Here is a 22,966-nt window from a genome sequence, read left to right on the forward strand (position 1 = left end):
CAGGTAGCAGATCATCCCAAAGTGGATTCCCTCCACCAGATACATTGGACACAAGCGTTTTGTTAGGCACTCTTAGAAAATCACCAAGGCAGCATGAACTATTTTGTGCAACAGCAGAGGCATAAAGACACTGCCAAGAGCAAAATGGCAAACAGGGCAATTGCCAGGATGCCTGACATTATAGGGAGAAATAGTTCTGGAAGCACGGGTAAACTTGAGAGCACCCCCTCACTTTCTCAAAGGAAGATCTGACAAATTGTCCTTGGGAGCCAAGGGACAACTTGAAGCAGCACATGGCGACTTCCACTACCTGGAGAAAGAAGGGTCCTCCTCAATTAAGAAGGTACCTCAGTGCTCAGTACAAACATGAGGACATGGCACTGCTTAGAGCCCTCACGTTTGCAATAAGTGGGTAGATCATGTGAATAGATCCCACACGGGAACAAATTGCTGAAAGAGGCAAGTGATAGAGTAGACGTGAAAAGCCCAGTCTTCAACCTCATCAAATCCCTTCTGCCTGAATAGAAGGCTCATAGTCGGACAGTTCTAAACTAGCTTTAAGCACAGACAGCTTCCCCCCAGGGTGCTTCCCTCTGCCCTGAGGAAGGCTGTATTGATTGCCAATTTATTGGCTCCCCGCTGAAACGTGAAGCTGAATCCCTATTCCACAACAGGGGTTTTTTCTTAGAAGTAAAAATGCTTACATCCACGTAGGCAGACCAACATATGGTTACTTAAGTACTACGTCCATAAGAGGGATACGTTCTCTAGTGTATATAGCTGAAAAAGAAATTTCAGAACAGATTTGTGGTTTGTGCTACCCATATAATAAAAAAATAAATATTTACTGACTTAAAAATCTGTAAAAATTGATATCCTACTAACCAGAATCTAGCTCACTGACATACATTTAATTTGTAACTACTTATGAGTTATTGAGAAGAAATCAGTGAACCCTCTTAATAATGTTCGTTATTTATGAGTATTCATTCTTTCCTAATTAGATATGGAGTTCATATGTTTGAATTAACTGATTCTACTGATTTTTTTCTATCCATTGAGTTTAACTGAATGCTTGAATTAATTAATTGTTTTCACTGAACCTGATTGTATATATTAATTGTTTTCTTTCTGATGTCTTTATGTATTATGTCATTTTTTAAAGGTTTTGTGATATTATCAATTGTTTGATTTTTCCCAAAAATGAAATAAACCAATTAATAATTGAAGTAATTACACTATCCAATTACACGTGAATGTTTTTTTGATATATGTTGCCACTGGACTCGTAACACTGTTTCTGCCACCTGAGATCCTGGTGCCAACGGGTCAGTCCTGGAAACTCAGGCAGCAGAAAGTGTATGTCCCCATTCCCATGGAGTCCTGTAGGACTCCATGGGAATGGGGACAGAGAGGCACCGGCATCGTTGCTAACGGTGGCAGTGCTTCCGTGAAAACTCTGCGATCTGGTGCTGTTACGCCCCTTTCGGGCGCAACGGTCCCTGCCCGTAGAGTTGTAGTGTGGCGTTCTGGAAAGGGTGCCGGTACGGTGCGACCAGCACCATTATTTCCAGACCGCCACACTTGTAATGAGACCCTGATGAATGGCTATTTTTGGACTTGGCTATTAGGTGGTGCTGAAAGCGGTGCCTATAAGCAGAAACTATTGCCATGGGCAGTAAAGATAGGAGAGAGATGACGTGCAAGGAGGGAAACAGAGCCTGGAGGTGTTGTTCGGTTATTTACCCACCCATTGACTGCCCCTGGTAATGCTAATCCCTAAAGCCATTCCCACCAACTACCTGCCACTCCCATCCCACTCCCATCCCAAAATACATTCCTCTGGGATCTCATTGATTCAGCTATATCAAGCAGTAACATCAAACTGTGTCCTGTATTGGGCCTGCGAAGGCTATTTCTAAGAAGTCTTCTGAGACGTAATATTTAAATTGCACCTGTAAATGTGCTGCTTTTATTATAAAAATGCCTTAACAAGGCAGGCTTTCAGCCATTTGATTTAAGACCAGTATGTCTGTCCTCCTATCTGAAGGAATAACAAAGGCAATCATGCTAGCTTGTGCATAGGCATTCACAAGGAACTACAATCATATGCCTAAATAGGCCCACCATTTTCCAGCTGTTGCTGTGTTATGGCCAGGTAGTACCATTATGGCAGTGCTTATCCAATCCCTACACAAAAGCCAAAACTGGTGACTTTTTGCCAATGCTTCTTTGTTTTGTGTCTTTTCAGCATTTGCAAAAGTCTTCTAACCAAAACATGTTGCACACTTTGTGGCTGATCCGTCCACATCATTAGTTATTATTAAGAAGCTAAACTTCCAAGATGAAGCACTTAAGGTTATCACTCAAAATGAGAATTGGGAAATTATGTATTATTTTTGCTCACAAAACCCAAGTGCTTAGGGGTCATTCCATTTGAACCATGTGTGACTGATCAGTTTTCCGCAGCTCAGAGACATGCACACTCCACCAGGACTGGTGCAAAGAATTTTGCCACACTAGGCAAACTGTCAGATTGGAGCCCCCACTCAGAACCGTCCTCATGTTGTTACTGATTGCCGCAAACCCTTTACCTACCTAACACATTGTTCACGTCTTCTGCTGTGGAAGGATATCATTGCACTTTCCTCACCCCCGCGTCGACTCACAAAATTAGGTTTCACAAGTCAAATTAAAGCCTCTGTGTTTCATAAATACAGGTTGATTAAACAAGTCAATGATACCAACAACAAATGTAATAGTGAGGCATGTGGATCTAATCCTTTCGGTACATTATATATAGGCAATACAGACAGTAGGGAAACGATTTTGGTAATACATAGTAGACACATGTAAGCACATAAGCAGCACTACCTGGTACAAAATACTAAACGTCTCCCATTACTTACTACTTACTTTGATATGCATAAATGTAACAATACTTCGCAATATGTTTCATTTTTTTTATTACTTGTTTCAATTGAAATTTTAACAAATTTGACAAGGATTATCCTGTTGAACCCATTTTCATACTGGATAGTCCAATCCGGCTTCTGGCCCATGTTCTTCGGTGTGCGTATTTCCTCGGCTGATTAGTTTCTACTACCTCGACAGTGGCTCCGGTTATCCACCCTGACACAGCCCTCTCCACGCTCCACTCTGCTATATCTGATACTCTTGATATCCTTGCCCCTGTCATGAGAATCTGCCTGAAGCCCAAAGCCAAGTGCAATTCCTGGTATGACTCAGACCTCGTCACCCTAAAACGTAAGTGCAGGGTTGCCGAGAGGAAATGGCGTGCTTCATGTTCATCCTCTGACAAGCTGGCCTGCCGCCTGCTCCAGAGGCAATACCGACTCTCTGTCCTAACCAAGAAGAGAGCTCATATCCAAGCCCGCATCTCTGCGGCATCTAACAACTAGGCTGAACTCTTTCAAATCTGCAAGGAACTGGTCAATCCCGCGGCAGTCTCTACCTCTCCTGTCCCTTCCCAGGCCCTCTACATGGCACTGGCCCCTCACTTCATCTCTAAAACTCAGGACATCCTGTCCTCAGTCTCCTCCTATCCCCTTCCTCTCCCTACTCTCCCTACTCCCGGCCCTACCTCTGGCCTTTCTGCAGCCTCCTCTCCTCCCTCCTTCTCTGCCTTTCCCCTCTTCTCCGGAGATGAGGTTTCTAGACAAGTCCCATCTATGAATGTCTCGTCAAAACAGGTTCACCCCTGTTCCTCCAAAACCATAAATGACCACATTGACTCCCTGGCTCCTGCCCTGGCTGATTTCTGCAATCACTCCTTCACCACTGGAGTCTTCCCAACCGCCCTGAAGCACTCCCTTGTGCACCCCCTTCTTAAGAAACTCTCTGCCGACACCTCCTGCCCGGCAAACTATCGCCCCATCTCCATCACTCCCTTCTTGGGCACACTCCTGGAGAAACTGGCCATCTCCCAGCTTAATGTCCACACTGAATCTGTTGGCTGTCTTCATAACCATCAGTCTAGCTTCAGAGCTGCGAGAAGCACGGAAACTGCTCTCCTGAACATCCGTGAGGACCTGCTCTCCAACCTTGACTCTAACACCCCTTGCGTCCTCATCCTCCTTGATCTCTCCTCTGCCTTCGATACTGTCAACCATACCATCCTGCTCAAACATCTCTGTGATAACCTCGGTATCACTAGTCAGGCTCTGGTGTGGCTGACTTCTTTCATCTCCAACGACCCCCCCAGGTTCAACTTGGGTCCTTCCTCTCTGCTATCCTTTTCTCTACCTGTGGGTCTAACCTCTTCCCCTGGCTGTTGGCTGTTCAACCAATACCTGGCACTCCTGTCCCACCGCATAGCCGCTCTCTGCCACAACTTTCAGTGCTACGCGGATGACACTCAGCTCATCTTCAGGCTACCCTCGGCCTCCTCCTCTACTTCCCTCATCTCGGACTGTCTGTCTGCTATCCAGGAGTGGTGTGCCGCCAATGACCTCTGTCTTAATGCCAGTAAGACTGAGATTCTCCTCATCGGCACACCCGCTCCCTCCTTTCCTGCATCTCTCTGGCTGGTCTCTCTTTGCCCCCCTCCTGCTCCCACCTGCAAGGCTAAAAATCTCAGGGTCATCTTTGACTCTACACTCTCCTTCTCTCCTCACATCTCTGACATCTCTAAGAAGTCACACTACCAGCTGCACCTCCTCAGAGGTATTCTTCCTTTCCTCTCCTTCCCCCAGAAGCTCACTATCTCCAGAGCTCTGGTTCTCTCCATGCTGGACTATTGCAACAGCCTCTTTCTAAATCTGCCTGCTTCTACTCTCCACCCTCTGCAACTTATCCACAACAGAACTGCGAGACTTGTCCTTGGCTGTTGATGAGCTCTGCTTCGGTGCTGTCTACCCTCTCCAGCAGAGACCTGTTCCTGGATACCCAGTTTTGTAACATTTGCAAGAGCCTGCTCGTACTTCCTTGCTAATGGCCATTAAGATGAATGGAGGTGAGTGCAGCAAACGTTTTCCTGTATAGCTTGAGTTCATTCCGGGCCACTATAGATCTTAAAGATTGGAGGGTTAGTTATCTCATTATCAAGTAAATCGGCAGGGAGGGTGGAAGGTTTAAAACCTTCCTCCAATATATTCCCTCCAGCTTCGGCCAGAATTTCTCTGAAAGGTAAGGCATTGCTTCCGTGCCATAGGTGAGGCTGGGAACTACTTTCGATTTATAAAATGTCAATGTCGGAAACAGTGTGAAGCATCCATATTTTTTGTTGATAACTCTGGACTGGGTGATCAAAAGTCATGCCTTTGCCATTAGGCACTCTTGCATCAAGACTTCTCTGCTGTTTTTGTTCAATGTATTTCCCAAAAATCTGAAGTAATCACTAATTCTAGTGGTTGATTATCAATCATCGAGGTGAAGCTCTCTACTTTCCTCATATTCTTTTCGAAAACCATTATCTTTGTTTTCTCTTTATTCATCTGAAGGTTGTTGTCTTTCAGGTGTGCAGCCAAATTGTTAATTTGTCTCTGCAAGCCTATCAGTGTTTGATCCATGAGGATTATGTCGTCTGCATATAGCAGTCATGATATTTTTGCTTCACCTAGAGTCGGAGGGAAGGAGCAGACTCTGTTCTCAAAGTCCCCGAGATCGGCGATGTATTTGTTATACAAAGCCGGGGCCAACGGGCACCCTTGTTTCACTCCTCGGCCAGTTTTAATTCACGATGATAGCAGGCCTGCTTGGTTAAGACGGACGCACATTGAAGTTCCTGATTATATGGCCTTAATTGGATTCAGGATCTGCGGTGGGCAAGCACAATGTTCAAGTTTTTCCCATAACAGGGCTCTATCGACCTGGTCAAAGGCCTGGACCAGGTCGATGAATGCTATGTAGATTTTCGGTCGGCCTTCCAAGACTTTGGCTTTTAGTGAGCTCAGTGCCAGCATATTCGCTGTCGTCCACAGGTTTTTCACAAAGCCCGCTTGGAGAGGATCTGCGGTTTTGGATGTTTTTATCCATTCCTGTAAGTTGTCCAGCATCAGAGAGCTGAATAGTTTCCCTATTGAATCAAGAAGGGCGATGGGGCAATAGTGATTAGGGTTGTCCGTGGCGCCCTTCTTGAAGATTGGGACCACTATCATCCTTTTCCATGAGGGCGGGATTGCTGTAGTCTTGATACAGTTTTTGAACACTTCCATAATTAAAATAGACCAGGGTTCTGCATGTTGTTTTATGTCTAAGTTGGAAATTCCATCAGGGCCGGTGGCCCGAGAACCATAAAGTTATTTTATTTTCGCGTCCTGGTCAGTTGGTATCTCCCAATTTTCACTTGTGGAGGAGGTGCTCAAGATCTTTCTTCTGATGGGTGAACTATAAAGCTCCTCAAAGTGTTTTACCCATTTTTGGTCACTTACTGAGTTCAGTAAGGACAACTTAGCTCCTTCACCATTGCCCTTAATTAGTGACCACAAGTCTGTAGACTTCTTGACGCATATTGCACAAAGCATTGACTCAGCATATTGTAATTAGACCGGATCTGGGTCATGGGCTCAATCCCACCTCATTCGGATGTGAACTTGCATGAGGTGGGATTGAGCCCATGATTTACCACTAACCTGCATTATGCTTCTATTCACGCAAGTGAGCAAGGCCTGGATTTGAGAAAGGCAAGTCAATGTTTGCCGAAACACGTGCCATCCACTAAAGGCTACAGTAATTTGCAAATAAAGCAATTCCAAATATTCTTCAAGACTTCTCTCTTCTTTTGAGAATCCTCGGTTCTGTACATGACTGATATGATAGTATTTATGGGGCGCACTAAATGTGTAGACTCACCCTACCATTGAAATTTTGAACAACAGAGTTGAGGGTCTCTATGTCTCCGTAGATGCTTACATTGGTGCGACCAAGAGTTAATACGTGGCTCCTACAACCAAGATCTCTCAAGTTCTTAGCAACACAAACATAACACGGTCGCGAGGTATTACCGCAGAAGGTGACAACCAAAAAGTCCCTCATCATTAGTCGTGACCTTTCTTTGTAGTTGACGACCTAGCGTTCTGCTTTGCTATAGTCGCTCCCTCTTCTTTGCCAAAAATCGAGGTTTGGGAGAGAGGGTGTCAATAATCATGATTTTCATCTTTGGCTCTTCAGCGACCGTGTTCTCCTATGTTTCTTATTTTTAAAACACATAAAAAAGTGAAAAAAAGTGAGTGACTCTCAAAAAACATCCAAACAACCAAGAAACACAGGAGTAGGAGTAGTGGACCACCTGTTGACAAACCATGAAACATTTGTCTCAGTCACCAAAGCCATCATGTATGATGCATGATGGCTTTGGTGACCAAGACACATAAAACACACATACATCTAGGAATGCTTATGACTTCGTACCAGATGTATTCTAAAACAAGTGAACATGCACATTAGAAATTAACTTTCCGAGCTTTAATTTTCACAAATGTGGAAACAAGGTTCTTGATATCAATTTGTTGAGCAATGCCATCCTCTATTGACAAGGTTGCTAGGCCAACAAGTCTTTCTTGCATCATAGACGATCAAATATAACGTTTGATCAGCTTTAGTTTGAAAAGCTTCTTTCGCCACTTGCCACTGAAACAGGTAGGGTTAAGAGAAACTGGAGAGCGATACAAGTGTTGGGCATACTCTTTGGCAAATTATTGTTGTATACAAATTTCAGTACATCTTGTGGTGATGACGTATTTGGAACTTTTCTTGCAATAACTTGCAATTCATTGCACAAACCTGATCCATCGATGTGATTTGGGGCCCCATGTTGTAAAGCTTTCTCTAGCTTGAAGCAGTGGTCAAGGTTTTGATGTGCCGCCTCAGTATTCAAACTGTGTATGTTATAGAGGAAGCCAGAAGCAGAAGTAATTTGATGCATTTGAGTAAATCTCTCTTCTACAGATTGAAGGGCTGTGTCAATGATCGCAAAATAGAAGTTTACTTTGAAATGTTCCTTTGGGTTTTCAATAGGCTCATCATCTTCATATGTGAACTGCTTCTTCTTTCTTCGAACACGGACAGAATGATCAGGTTCAAAGCATGTATCGACAAGTGCTTTTTCAAACCCGTAATCGCTCCTGTGCTGACAAAGAAAATTCTTGGTCATTATACATAACCTATCAATCAATCAATCAATCAATCAATCAATCAATAACTGCAGTGCCTGGCAAATGCCTAATACCTATACACAAGTCAAAACTGTTAGCTTTGTCAAATCTTGTTTTTAACAATATTTCAGTGAAGGATAGCATAGTGTTTATAAATCGAGTGGCTGTAGGCAGGCCTGGTAAGCCATTTTTATTTTATCAGTAGCACATGTACAGCTCAAAATAAGTGAATAACTCTCAGAAGACTGCTTTGAAAAAACATTGGCAGGCACCACTAGTGCAAAGTTATATGGTAAGGCTTTAGTAAAGCGAGCTCAAATACATGCCTGCAGTGGATGCATTTTGGGCAGGAAGCTGGTTGGAATGGCCATGAGGATTAGCATGGCATTGGGTAGTCAACAGGTGGGTGCCTGCCCTTTTTCCCGAAACTATGGCAGGAGGCAATGCTTCCAAAGGTCTTCCCAGTCCATTGTCCCTTCCGGCAGCACACGTCTACATGCTTAGGAAGGGGCAACTCTGTCCTGTTCTTCAGTTCAGAGCTCGATTAAAACTGTATCGGAAATGGCGAATGAGAACAATGCTTTTTGCTCTCTGCCTGGAGCTCTCTGTGGGATCATCATGCCATTGAAGACTTATGTTTCAAGATGGGACAATAACCTAGGATTTTTCCTTCACCCGGATGGCAATTGCTCTCATGCGGTTTTTCCCTTTTTGACACCTCCCTTAAAGGTTGCTCAGAAGCGCTGTTCTCCGCATGGCTTTGCTACCTCAAAACTAAGTCTAAACGGATGACTCTGAGGTGCAACATGACGTGAGACTTTTAGGGATAGCCTCCAAGGGACATTTCTTTTTCTCATTTTATAGGGGGGATGTATTCAGACATTTTCACGTTTTTTGTAAAGCCGTTCAATTTATTTGATTGACTGCTTATTTTTTTAATATGAACGTATTCCCAAATTGGTGGTGTAATACTTTTCAAGGACAAAGTGAGGTCACTGCTCAGGCCTGTTTGAGTTGGTAAAATGCACAGTTGCCACAATATCAACATGGATTGAAGGTCTGCGTTTGTGTGCTTGCAGCTGTAGAGGGGTGCTTGTTTGCCAGGACTTAATCAGGATGTCTTAAATGACACTGGCAGCCATACACATGCATATTGGTATTGAATTTGTAAAGTAAAGCGCACTAATTGCCTCAAAGGAGGCATCAAGGAGCTAACACATCTGCCTTCAACACCAGCTGACAGAGCTCGCACAGCGGCACAGACCCCTATCCAGGCCAGGGAACAACAAGGACTTCAACTTCCGTCGAAATTGTAACTCGAAGTAGCTCAATGGTATTGGTATTGAATGAGGTGGCAGCCGTTACTATATCAGCCCATTCTATGCAATGGAAAAGGAGGCAGTTAGAAAACCATGAATGACATAAAATAACTAATATACAACAAGAATATCAATAAACTTTACTTCAAAATATGAAATTCTGATTTGTAAGTGACAGTGGATGACAGAGCCGCTGCAGCCCCCAGCACTGACAGCAGCCGCAGGGTTCAGACTACTTCCCGGCCCGGAGCGCTCGCTCCTGGGAAGCATGCGTCATAGCCACTGAGCCACACTGAGGGCTGCAGGGGGCGCAGACTCCACTCTGGCTGCCGCCCCCACAGTAGCCCCACTTAGCCCACTTTCCAAGCCATGGAGCCCTGGGGACGAGTGACGGGCCGGTGCTGAGCCTGGTGCTGGGCCTGGTCTCGCTGGTGGTGGCGCTGACCATCTAATGCATGCTAGTATTGAAGCAGGCAACAGTGTGAGGTGCCAATACCTGCCAAAATCATTAAAGGAGGAGCGTATATATGGACAAGCCTTGTAATGGTATAAAGGTAAGGGTTATTATGGAGCTTACGTCGGCAAACATTCCTGAGTTACTGACTGTGGTGCCACATAGCCCTTCAATGTCAGCATTTCTGTACTGCAAGTAAGGCGATTAACATGGGAATTGCGCACTGGTACCATTACTACTTACTTGGTCGGCAGCAGTCGGCATGGCACCTCAGTCCAGGGCTCCTCACTGTCCTGCGTCACGGTCGTCACACTGCACTGCAGCATTCATAGTCAACGGATCGGCTGAGGGGGCACGTGTGGTGCTTAGTGGTGTGCTGCTAATGCGCATTGCGCAAGTGCCAGCACTGCCACGCCCATGCCACTTGTGACCCTGACCTGACCTCAAGTCCCTCCCAACCTTCCCAGCACCACCTGGTCTGCTGCTGCTGCAGACAGTGTAACTAACAACAGGGCAGGGTCAGGGCCGGTGCTATTACTAAACAGGCTGGCTGCGGCAAGAGGTGTTAACAATAACAACGCATTTTGACGCTCTAACATTTCCAACATATAGGCAAGTGCCTAACCTTGCCTAGTGATAGCACCAGCACTGCACTCCACCTCCACCAAGTGAATGCAGTCCTATTCATTTGTTCCTAAAGTTGCCCACATTGAGGATAATTGAATCAGATTCTCCTGACTTTGGATGCTGAGAAAGCATTTGACAGGGTGGACCGGTATGTTATAGAGATGACAGTGAAGGCTGAGGTTTGATGCAACATTGATCAAGAATACCATCATAAACAATGTCTTTCTCCTCACAAAGATTGAAGTCAATGGCGGCTGACGGTGGAACTGATGGACCGTCTTGCAGGGCTTTTGGAGGTCTGTAATACCTCTATTATATTATTTGGCAGTGGAAAAAAGGTCCTTACAGTACATTTCAGAGTTTTGCAACGTTTTGATTTATGGTGGCAAAGGATTTCATGTTGTACTTCTATGTGAGGGTTCAACAGGGCCAATTTGGGGTTTCTATGTGCGATTGATGGTGTTCATGATTGGTCCAAGATGATTGAGGTAAACGGGCATTGTGTGTCAGCTGTTCTTCCTCCGTCTCGAACACATGTCTTGCATTTGAGGCAAATGTGACGGCAAGCGGTGTGTAGGGGGAGTAGGTAGGTAATGGGGGGGCTGCACTTCAGTATATGTCAGTATCATGTGGTTTGCTGTTTCTCCTCAGACCCCACTTTTGTTTTACTGATATACTAATGAAAACATGTGTCACAAAGGAAACAGATCTGGGCAGTAAACTGTGAGCTAAGACACAGAAGGGAGGCCCTGGTAGGAATGCGAAGCGTTTCCCCCAGGGGTGATTTTTGGCACTGCACAGGCCAGGGAGCTAGCCGGCACATAGAGCACCATATGGGCTATTTAAGGGGGCGGGGAAGGTTCTGGAGCAGGCGACGATTAGGACTTGCGTTTGTCCCGGTCGCCTGCTCCCGAGCCTTCCCTGTGTGGGGCCGCGTATTTGGCAAGTTCGGAGGTGAGGCAGGTGTTAGGTTAGTTAGGTAAGGAGGGCGGGTAGGTTTATAGTAGTGAGATGCATTATAAAAAAATAAATATATATATATATAGACGGAGGTGCTGTACATAAGGCACCCCCCCCTCTTACCTTTAGAAGAACGCTGTTTTGGCTGGTGTGGTGGGGTTTTAGTGGGGTGTCCGTGGTTGAGGGGGTAGTAGCTTCCCCAGCGGGTTGTTGGCGCCTGCGAGTGAAGGCCGTTTCGGTCGGGGCCGGTTCTGCGCGGTTTCTGTGGGGAGGAGCGTGAGGTTTGGGCGGTGTGCTTGAGCGGGTGTAGTAAGCAGATTGTTCTCCGGCGGCTGGCGACCAGTTTTAGAAGTGCGGTAGTTAGTGGGAGCCAGAGGTGGCAGTACTAATGATCTTAAAGGGGCCGCACATTGCAGGGAAGTTAATTAGCTGAACTGGGCATGGCAGTGACTGGGGCATGCCTCTAGGTGGAGGTTTAGGCTGGAAATTGTACCAGATTGGGTACAGGGACAGAGAAGTGGGGTTGGGGGCTAATGTTGGTGGACCAGATAGCTGCAAGGGGCATCTTTGAAGACTTCCACATATAAGGAAATTATTTTAAAAAAAGAAAAAAAAATACATTTTAGGTTTATCTATTAGGGACTGCTAGCCACGGCGATTAGACTGCAGAGAATTGTACTATAGAGGATATTGGCCTGCTTTACTGCTCTGGTGGGCATGGCTTGTGGGGACACAAATTAAATAAAGGATATTATAGGAACAATACATTATTTTCTGCGGGCCAGGTAACTTTGGCAGCCTGCCTGTTTCTATTACAAGTTTGGTTGAATTTATTTTAAGGGGCCATTGTCGGTCTATTAGTAGCTTCGGGTTCCACAGGTTGCCCAGCGCTTTCTAGGGGGGAAAGGCTCGGGACTAGTTAGGTAGTTCAGCAAGGCGTTTCGCAGTTGCGCAGTAACACTGCTCAAGCAGGATGGTGGGGCAGGGAGCAAAAAAGAAGGGACTGGTGGATGCTAAGGCCCTGAGGGAAGCTTTGGAGATCATTAGCAGGGCATCCAAGGCCCATCTGGAAGGGGCTGTGGTTGAGGTTACGCGTAGAGCGGCGGCAGATGGGGCTCTCGTGGCAGTGGTGGCTTGTAGGCCCACGGCAGGTAGAGGTGAGGTCTGGGAATCCAGGGGTAGGAAGATGAGGAGGGAGATTGACAGGAGAACGTCTAGGGGGAAGTGCAGTTGGGAGTGGGTCAGAAAGGGTGTTTGGGGGTTAATAAATGGGTGGAGGCAGAGGACGTCAGGAGTGTACATAAAGGTGTAGGCCAGCCGGGGCATGAAGGCGGAGGTGACGGGTGCAGAGAGGGGTTACAGGGCAGAGGGGCAAGGGTGGAAAATACCTGCAGAAAAGTGCAGGCGGGAGAAGGAGAGAGAGGTCCCCATCAATTAGTGAGGTTAGGGAGGGGAGTGGAACAGCCCCCCACGATAGGAGGATTTCGGGCAGAGGGCACAGGCAGCCCCTGCTGTTGCGGAGGATGAATGTGGAGAGGGTTTAGGAACGGCCCCTCCTCGAACTGCGCGAGCATAGTCTAGAGGGCACAGCACAGCCCCTAGCGAGGAAGACCACAGGGTGGAGGAGAGGACACCTCGCCCGAGTGAAGAGGACCAGGAAGGGGTTTCTGCGGCCCCGCCAAGAAGACGCCGAAGGAGTGGCGGGGCGGACACCCCGGGCTCACAAGAGGAGGATCCACTCGGCCCGAGCATGTGCTTGCAGCAGCAATGGTATTTCATGGGTGATGATGAAGGGATGGAAGAATATATGGGGCAGTGGGAGGATGAAGGATATGGGGCAGTAAGGAGGAGGGGAAGGGCAAAAAGGGGCCTGAGGTGGGATTGTGAAAGACAGGAGCAAAGGGGTTGGGGGCAATAGGTTGGAGTAATAACTAGCTCGGTGAGACCGCTGACATGTTTTGTCCCTGCAGCAGGAGCCCATTAAGGAAAGGGATGAGGAGCATCGGAGTGGAGGCCAGGCTGCAGACAGGCGATGGCAGGGCAGAAAGAGGTGAGCGGGAAGGGGACTGGTCAACTGCATGGCAGAGGGGGGACACAAGAATGGGGGTAAGAAGGGAAAGGTCAGGATTGCAAGGGGTGAGGAGAGGGATTGGTGTACAGGCTATTGGAGCCTTGGTTGGAGAAAAGGAAAATTGCTTGGTGGAGGTAGAGACAGACAAGGTGATTCAGCCATTGACGCATGAGGTACAGGTTTCAAAAGAAAAAGAGGTAGAGGTGAAGGGCAAGGAGAAAAATCTACCATACATGCGCATCATGAAACCTTTGGGAGCAGATTTGATGGCAACAACTAAGGAGAAGATACAGGCAGGGGAATTTGTGAATGTGTTTAAGTTGCTTCATAGGGAAGTGAGAGCAAAAGAGGGTTCTTAGGAGGAGAGGGAGCTGGCCTCGCGACCAAGGGTTGGAGTGACGATCGAAAATTAGACGTCGGCATTTATTATCTACGCGAGTGTCTACTGCGAGAAATTTCCAGAGAGGTGTGTGGCCCTGCTAAAATACATGGATGTTATTAGAAAGTAATTTACAAGTTTTGGGGGCTTTGCGTGGGTGCGTTACGATGAAGAGTTTAGGGCACGTATGGCAGAGGACAGCCAGGCGGTCTGGGGTGAAAAAGATATGGATCTCTGGCTGCAGTGGATGGCACCGACGAGGCTTGCCCTGACATTGCACACCGCAAGTGGTTTACCTGTGCCTTTCCAGCCCTTTCTTTGTCGCCCTGCCCATGAGGGGGTGGGGAAGGAGGCAGAGGGCAACCCTCAGCGGCACGCTGGGCCTTTAATAAGGACGGCTGCACAAGAAATGTGTGTAGGTTCAGACATGAATGTAGTAAGTGTGCAGGGAAGCACCCACTTACTCAGTGTTTCCAACAAGGAGACAGGGGGAGGTGGAGAGGATCCGGCAGATGGGTTGTGGGAAAGGCTTTTATTCAATTAAATTGGAGGTTTTGGATAAGTGGTTGGTGGACAGGGAGGGGGCTGAGATTTTGGGAGAGGGTTTTCGTCATGGTTTCAGGCTGGGTTACCAGGGGCCAAGGGTGCGTTGTTGGGCAGAGAATTTGAAGTCCGCCAAGGAAAATGTGGAGTGATGAGGGAGAAATTGGGCAAGGAGATAGCGCTGGGGAGGGTGGTAGGGCCATTTGATGATCTGCCAGGAGATTTAGTGGTATCCCCATTGGGTGTTGTACCCAAGAAGGTCTCGGGGGAATTTGGATTGATACACCACTTTTCATGGCCTGAAGGCATGTCTGTCAATGATTTTATTGCTCCGGAAGAGTTTGGGGTTGTATACGCAAGTGTGGATCAGGCGGTGGGTTTGGTGAGGAAAGCTGGGTGTGGGGCCTTCATGGCAAAATGCGACATTAAGAAGGCTTTCAGGTTGTTGCTGGTGCACCCGGAGGTTTTTTGGCTGCTGGGAATGCAATTTGAGGACCGCATCTACATTGACAAAGCTTTGCCAATGGGGTGCGCAATTTATTGTGCCTTGTTCGAGTGTTTCAGTTTCTTTTTGCAGTGGGTTTTCTCAGATAGTTTGTGTTTGTAAGGGATACTGCATTACCTGGACGATTTCCTGTTCATTAGTGGGGTGGACAGAGAGAGGGAGTGCGGGGAGATGCTAAAGATGTTTCAGGACCTGATGGGAGAGTTAGGGGTTCCTTTGGCAGAAGACAAAACAGAGGGACCGGCAGTGGTGTTGACCTTTTTAGGGATTGAATTGGACTCAGTGGCCGTGACCTCACGCTTCCCGCACGACAAGGTGAGCAAACTGGTAGGATTGTTGTAGAAGGCGGCGGGGGCTCGGAAGATGACGCTAGTGGACGTGCAAAGACTGGTGGGGAAGACTATAGGATTTGGCTGCATCTTCTGGAGAGTTTTAACAGGGTGTCCATGTAGTTGCAAGGGGATCCGGTGTCATGAGAAGTGCAGATATTTTCAGATGAAGCATGTGCGGGAGGGTTTGGAGAGTTTTGGGGAGGAATGTGGTGCGCGGAGAAGTGGCCATCGAATTGGTTGAAGGAAGGGAGGAGCATTGCATTTCTTGAATTTTTTCCTTGTTTGGTTGCAATGGAGTTGTGGGGGAAGGAGTTGCAGAACAGGAAAGTGAATTTCAACATTGACAACGAATGCGTGGTTCATGTAGTGAACAGGCAGTCAGCAAGGGATCAGAGGGTGGCGAGACTGATGAGAGAGTTCGTTCTGCGTTGCATGGAATGGAATGTGGTGTTTAAGGCAACACGTGCCGGGGAAGGATAATGGCATCGCTGATGCATTATCTCGTTTTCAATAGCAGTAATTCGGTGGATTGGCTCCATGAGTGGAACAGGAGGGGCAGCAGATTCCGGAGGAGCTGTGGAAGATAGGCAACTGAGAGCACTTTCCTTGGTGGAGGGTTCGCTTGCCCCGGTATCTAGGGAGGCATACAGGAGAGCAAGGGAGGACTTCATAAAAGGGGGAGCTCGGAGTTGGAAGGGTAGGAGGGATGTGAAGAGTGGAGAAGGGATGATGTCACTAACTAACTCTTGAGGTGCATGGATAAAGGTTGGTCTCAGGCAACTATAGCGAGGAAGATGGCAGGGATCGCTTTCTATGGGAAATGGTTTTGGGGTTTTCAACCGAGCGGTGGTGAAATGGCGAGCAGGATGTTGGAAGGATGGGCAAGGGACAGTAGGAGGGAGAAGGCCAAGAGGAGACCGGTATCTGCGGACCTACTAGCCAGGTTGTGCCGGGCTGTGGGGAGGGTTTGCTGTTCGGCCTGGGAAGGAGAGTTGTTTGTGACTTGCTTTACATGGCTGTTCTTTGGGGTCTTTAGGGTTTCTGAGCTGGTGGGAGGAAAGAGTGGGGTGGTTGTGATTTGATTGTGATATTGTCATTTCTTTTTTCAGATGCTGCTCGGAGGCCGGGGGAAATGCCGCAGATTTGGATTGTGGACCACTCTATTGTTAAGTGGGCAGGAAAGGAAGCGGAGGAAAGAGTTTTTGGCAGGCAATTGGGGTGCAGCTACAAGGTGGCATTGGTAAGGTGGTCTGGTTTAGGGGGGCTTTGCTGGGGTCAGCTGCTGCCTATGTTGGCGGGGCTGATGGAACGCTATGGGTCTCCAGAAGGGGTGATAATTCATGCAGGGGGAAATGATCTGGTAAGAGATACAGGTGTGGCTCTTCTTAGGAAAATGAAAAGGGATTTGTTATGGATCCGGGAGATGTGGCCTAAAGCTTAGGTAGTTTGGTCTAAGCTATTGCCGCTGAGAGTGTGGAGGGGAGCGAGAAGTGAAGGAGCAATAGAGCGTGCTAGGAAGGGAATACATAGAGAAATGGAAAAATGTTGTGCTTCAGCAGCAGTGAAGGTTTTAGAGCACAAGGAAATAGTTTATGAAGGTTTTAAGATTTTCAGGGAGGATGGAGTTCACCTGTCCATTTACGGGAATAGTTATTATCTGACAGACTTGTCCTTGCAGGTGGAAGAGATAGTAAGCAGTTGGAGGTAGAAAGGAATGGTGAGGGGTGGGGCAGAAAGAACACCTCGGAGGAGGGTTTATCTGTTGCCGGGGGCATGGCGCATTTACATGAGGGGGGAGTGAAGCACATTGGGGGAATAGCGCGGGAAAGGATGGGGGTGGTGCTGTTTGCAAAAACGGGCTATCCCAGGGGAACAGGTTTTGAAGATGGAGGGGCATGGCGCCGGGGAGAAAGCGTGATGCCTTGAGAAAATGTTAAGGAGATGATAGGGACCAAGGGATAGGTAGGGAGGAATTGGATCTAATTAATTATTTATTTGTTGGGGGGAAATCAAAGCGTTGAATTATTAAATTGTTTGTTAAAACATTTTGTGTTAATCTGTAAGGGCAGGGAGCCAGGTTAGCGGTTAATTGTGAGCTTTGGCCTGTCACATTAAAGCAACCTTTTCCACTACAAGTGAGCCTGGGTATTTTGTGCAGTAAGCCAAAAGAGGGGCCCGGGGGAACGCAAATTGTTTCCCCCCGGGCTGATTTTTGGCACTGTACAGGCCAGAGAGCTGGCCTGCGCATAGAGTGCCCTATGGGGTATTTAAGGGGGCGGGGAAGGTTCTGTAGCAGGCAACGGTTGGGACTTGCATTTGTCCCCTTCTTCCCACCCTCTTTTTATTAGCACGGGAAGAGTTTTTTAAGTTTTCCAGTTTATGGTAGGGTTTTTTTTCTCGGTAACAAGTACGTTTGGGCGTTTTTTCCCCCTCAATATATTTCTAGGGTTTTATTGTTAAGGGCCATAGGAGGTTAAGACAGTTTTGTTGTGTCAGGCTGGGGCATTAGTAGGAAAGTTGTGATGAAGAGTTTTTTCGTTGCTGATGTGGCAGGTCAGCCTGGCTGCAGGTCATAGGAAGGAGGAGTTTGGTGTAGAGGGGAGTTCTATGGTATTTAGTTTGTTGGTTGCCGGGGGCATGGCCCCTTTAGATGAGGGGGGAGTGAAGCACAATGGGGGAATAGCATGGGAAAGGATGGAGGTGGTGCTCTTTGCACAATCGGGCTACCCCAGGGGAACAGGTTTTGAAGATGGAGGGGCATGGCCCCGGGGAGAAAGCGGGATGCCTTGAGAAGATGGTAAGGTGACGATACAGACCAAGGGATAGGTAGGGAAGAAGTGGATCTAATTAATTATTTATTTGTTGGGGGGAAATGAAAGCGTTGAATTATTAGATTGGTTGTTAAAACATTTTGTGTTAGCCTGTAGGGCCAGGGAGCCAGGTTAGCGGTTAATTGTGAGCTTTGGCCTGCACATTAAAGTGACCTTTTCCACTACAAGCGAGTCTGGGTATTTTGTGCAGGAAGCCAAAAGGTTTGTTTTCTCGAATTCTGAGGTGATATGTGAAGTGACTCTTTTTAAAACAGATTGACAGCAGCTTAAAAGCAATTACAACTGTAGCAGGCCCACCAGAAAAGAGCGAGGATTGAGGGACTCGAGGATGGGTCAATGTAGTGTTAAATGTTAAATGTTAAATGTTAAAGGTATTTGTACCGCGCACCGTCACCAACGGAATTGGTCCCCAGGCGCTCAGACGGATCTGTAAATGATAAAGGTGGGATGGGTTAGTAAGGTGAAGAAGGGATTAGGATAGTGAGAGGAGTGGTGTTCTGTTGGCAGCTTCAACTCGGTATACACCGGGTGCTGAGCTTTGGTGCGGGTATCGGATCGGAGTAGGTCTGCGTGTGCTGTTGTTCCGGCTTATGTGTTGTTGCAGTGTTGTGAAGTGCGTGCGGCTTGTTGTGCGAGAGATGGTTGTGTGAGTTTTTTGAGTGAGATAATTATGCAGAGTTTGAGCTTATATTGGTTAGTGGGTTACCTGACCTTTACCATGCTAACATTCGCAGTTCTGTCTGAGTGTGGCACTTGCTGGCCCTCACATTCCCATCTAGACGTGGCACAGGCCAATGTTTAGGACTCCATCCAGGAGTGGTCAGACCAACATTCACACTTCTATCTATCCAGAGATTAGAGATCCATCCAGGTGTGGGCATGCTAACATTCACAACTCCATGCGAACCTTCTCCATTCAAACGTCCTTTAGTGTTAAAGGCTAAAGGGATGGCGACGAGTCAAACTACAACAGCACTAACCTCGACTGGAACCCACGACTTGGGCTTCATCATGCAACACACGGGCACGCCCATTGCACCAGCTATGCTGACCAGGCGGCACGGCACCCAGCATGTCCTATTGAATCCTAACAGATCTCTTTCGCCACAGTATTCCCCTTGCCCACCCAACAGCACCTCACCTTGTGGAATTACCGTTGCACAAGCTGTCCACACATTTCCAGAACTATTGTGCCATAAACTAGCGTTTGGTGTCATAGACTATGCTCCCCATTGCAAAGTCCCTTTGGTCGCACCTTTATTCACTTTGACACAAATGCAGCCCACACCTACACACCAGACCAAAAGAACCATAGTCTTCCACACTCTGCAGTTTACCGGTAAACAGAGTGGGTGTGGGTTGGGAGCACGCTCAAATGATTCGACCCAAAAAAAGTCCCCCATCCTCCCAGGATCCACTCTTGGACCAACCTAACCCAGAATCTTTCTGTCGAAAAGCACAAAGCTGTGCAAAGTACATATTCAGGACCTACAGCTGTGCCACCAATTCCCACCAATAGCAGACGGGCGTTATATAAATACCGGCGACACGCCAACAAATCGAGAGAGGTGAGCGGGGCTACGCTCCTCTGAAGGAGGGGGCCTGAATACGCGTATTTTTAGGTGCGTGTGATGCTGTCACGGGAAGGTACACTTGGAGAAGGGGCCGCATTCCACGCTTATTCCGCAGATCAGCTTTGAGGCAAACATGTTTTCTCTCCCCACCGAGGCAGTGGAATCCTTCCCTAACTAGGGTTACGTCAAGGGTTTCATTTAAATACAAACACCGCTGATGCCATTTCTGGAAAATACCTGCGCGTTGAGCGTCCGCCCCGAGCACTCTGCGAAAAGAATGCGCCAGCTGCGGCGGTTCTGCAGGTCTGAAGAGCAGACAGATCTGCTCATCCCGGCCCTGCTTTGAAGATGGCATCTCCAGGCCTCAGACCGCCCACCTGCCCCCTCTCTCTCCTTCTTCAAAGGCCGGCGGCGGCTCGGCTTCCTAGAGTGAGTGATGAGCGCTGAGGTGAAGTAGGCCTCAGATCACGCAGCGGATAGAGGAGGCGCATTCCTTCCCGCGCCAATGAGGTCATCTTAGCAGCAAAGAGCAGAGCTTCGTTTTGTCTCGTTTTGGAGTGGGACACGTGGGCTAACTGCCTTTCTTATTTTGAACATACACTTTAGCCTGACGCCAGAGAGCAGCAAAACTGGGCTCTAGATTAGGAACTGTGATAGACGTGAAACCTGGACCAACGGACAAATGAGATACTCGAATTTGCTTAACTGCAACCGCCCAAACGAGCCCCCCCTCAGAACCCGTAGGTAATTTCCTGCACCTCCTTCAGCCCCTGTCTGCATTTTTTTTGCCTTCCTCCACCCTCCGCTCTACCCATTTGCCCCCCAGTAACAATATCAAGCGGACACCCGCTGTGGATGGACAGGCCACAGCTGCTTTATTAGGCCGGAGTAGGAGGGTTCTTACAGGGGTTCCGTTTTGGGACGGCAGCATCAGGATTGGGCTCTGAGCTGGCGCCCTTACATCTTCATACCCTTTCCCAGATGATCTCCTTCCTGCAAACAGTGGCCATACGTCCATGCCTTTCAAACTTACGCTTCCCAGGTGCATGAACCCTGGAACCACTCCTCACTTCCCCGGGCGTCTTGACTTCTTACACAGTACTCTTTGCCAAGGTGACTTGACCTCATACGCAGCTTATCATTTCCCAAGGTTTCTTGACCTCTTACTCAATTTCTCGTTTCCCAGGTGTTTTGAGCTCTTACACCATTACTCATTTCTCCAGGCGGCTTGACTTATGCAATTCCTACCTTCCCCAGGTTTCTTGACCACTTATGCAGTTACTCGTTTCCCGAGGTCCCTTGACCTCTTACGCCATTACTCATTTCTCCCAGTGTATTGACCTCTTACTCAATCACTTCATTCCTCAGGGGTCTTGCCTCCTTCCCCACTTTCTCATCCCCACCCCCTTACTGGTCTTGATTTCTTATCCCATAACCAATTACCCATTTCTGGACCTCTTAAACCATACCCAGTACCCCCGGTGCTTCGATCTTCCCCAATTTACTGCTTTCCCCAGGGTGTCTTGCTCTTTAACCCAACTGCATGTTACCACAGGTGTCTTGACCCATTATCTACTCACTGCCTTTTCCACATGCCTGGAGTTCTTATACCATTATTAGTTTCTCCAGGTGCCCTGCCTCTACTCCGTTAATCGTTTCCTCAGTTTCTTGACCTTTTCCTCACTTGCTTGTTTCGTGCCCGGTGGTTGCCTTCTGCCCCAATTACTCCTTCTCCCCGGTGCCTCGACCTCTTCCCAATTTTTCGCTTCCTCAGGTGGCTTGACCTCTTACCACCTTGTTACTTTTCCCAGGTCAGGTGACCTCTTAAATGCTTCTCTTGGTTCCCCGGGTCTCAAGACCTCTTACACAATCATTGGATTCCTTCGTCTTCTGACCTCTTACCGCATCTCTTGGTGTCCTCTGCTCTTCCTCTGTCTCATACGTTTACTTGTTTCTTTGGTTTCCGACCTCTATAGCCTATACTACTTCCCCAGATCACATGCCCTTTTGTAGTGTCTTTGCTCCACTGCCCCTTTCCAACCTGACTTGTTTCTCCCAGAACCTATACCTTGTTGCTTGTTAAGCATTCCCTACTATCCCGCCATGACTCTTTGGTGGCTGATGCCTCCAAATCCCCACAATCCCGCCATGACTCTTTGGTGGCTGATGCCTCCTAAGAGTTCCCCCACCTTGCTCTACACCCTATCTAGCTAAGCGCCTTTCTCAGGTCCTTTGTCCCTTTCTATGCCCTTAATGACTCCTCCTATTGCCATTCATCCGTTGTCATATCAAAACAAATGCCAGACACCACTGGTCTATTTCGAACTCTTGATGCACAGTTCCGACCTTGTATTACTGCCACACATCACTGGTCTCATTCAACATTTATTGCATGTTCTGCTATTCTCTGCATCCCCTTCCCCTTTGGCCCCTTGCCGGATACCCACTTAGCGGCATCCTTCTTGTCCTGTCAGTTCTTACTCCTGCTGGGTGCTGAATCACTTTGTCAATCTCTTATATATACAACCCAATTCCTCCAATTCCTCCCTGATATCCATTCTACTGTTTGCCATCCTTACATCCAACCAGTGGACCATGTCCGTTGTAGAGTGGCCAGGCGTCTTCATTGTGATTAGTGCATACCTTACGTAACCCATTCCCATTCCTGTCAGAAATGTCCCAAATTCTGCATTCAGCCACGAGCACCTTCCCAACTCTGTCTTTGTTTCCTTTCGGACCATAGTTTCTCAATAGAGCGCAGCATGTTAACAAATTGAACCAGTGTTGTCCCCCCCCCCCATTCTTCACAGCAACACCTCCCCTCATTTACTAAATCGTTCGTGCCCAGTCATATCTCCAGTATGTCTGGAACTGCATACATTCTTATCATCTTCCTCACTTCCCCTTCCAACTTCCCTCACAGTATACCTCCCCACCTGAACCTATTTCTGCATTTTCAAGGCCCAAGTTATGCCTCCAATCTCTTTTTCCAGCTCCTCGCAAGCTCTTGTAATAAAAAGGAGGAGAAAATAAAAGAGTCCTTGTTATGGCAAGACTGTCCGTCTGCAGTAAAAACAATGTGCAATTTCAACTCATACAATTTAATATATTGTACAGAGCTGCATACTATGAAGGCCTCCATACCTCACTAATGCCCACAGAGTACGATGGGTTCAATGGGATTTTGGCATATGGTATGGGGTTGTCCGACTATAGAGATCTATTGGAAGGAGGTGGTTTCCCGAATCAAAGTGTGG

General features: G+C 47.6%; 1 long non-coding RNA gene across 3 annotated transcripts in view; it reads right to left on the reverse strand.

Annotated features, from left to right (window-relative positions):
* Positions 1-7,410: 7,410 nt before the first annotated feature.
* LOC138565929 (uncharacterized) overlaps positions 7,411-22,966 on the reverse strand; it is a 263,794-nt gene continuing 248,238 nt past the window's right edge. For all 3 annotated transcript variants that reach the window (XR_011301714.1, XR_011301713.1, XR_011301712.1), the window contains one exon: positions 7,411-8,089. This is a non-coding gene — a long non-coding RNA (uncharacterized lncRNA). The remainder of the gene's footprint in view (positions 8,090-22,966) is intronic.

Source organism: Ambystoma mexicanum, chromosome 2p, assembly GCF_040938575.1.
Source record: "Ambystoma mexicanum isolate Mex_15411 chromosome 2p, UKY_AmexF1_1, whole genome shotgun sequence".
Classification (NCBI taxonomy): Eukaryota; Metazoa; Chordata; class Amphibia; order Caudata; family Ambystomatidae; genus Ambystoma; species Ambystoma mexicanum.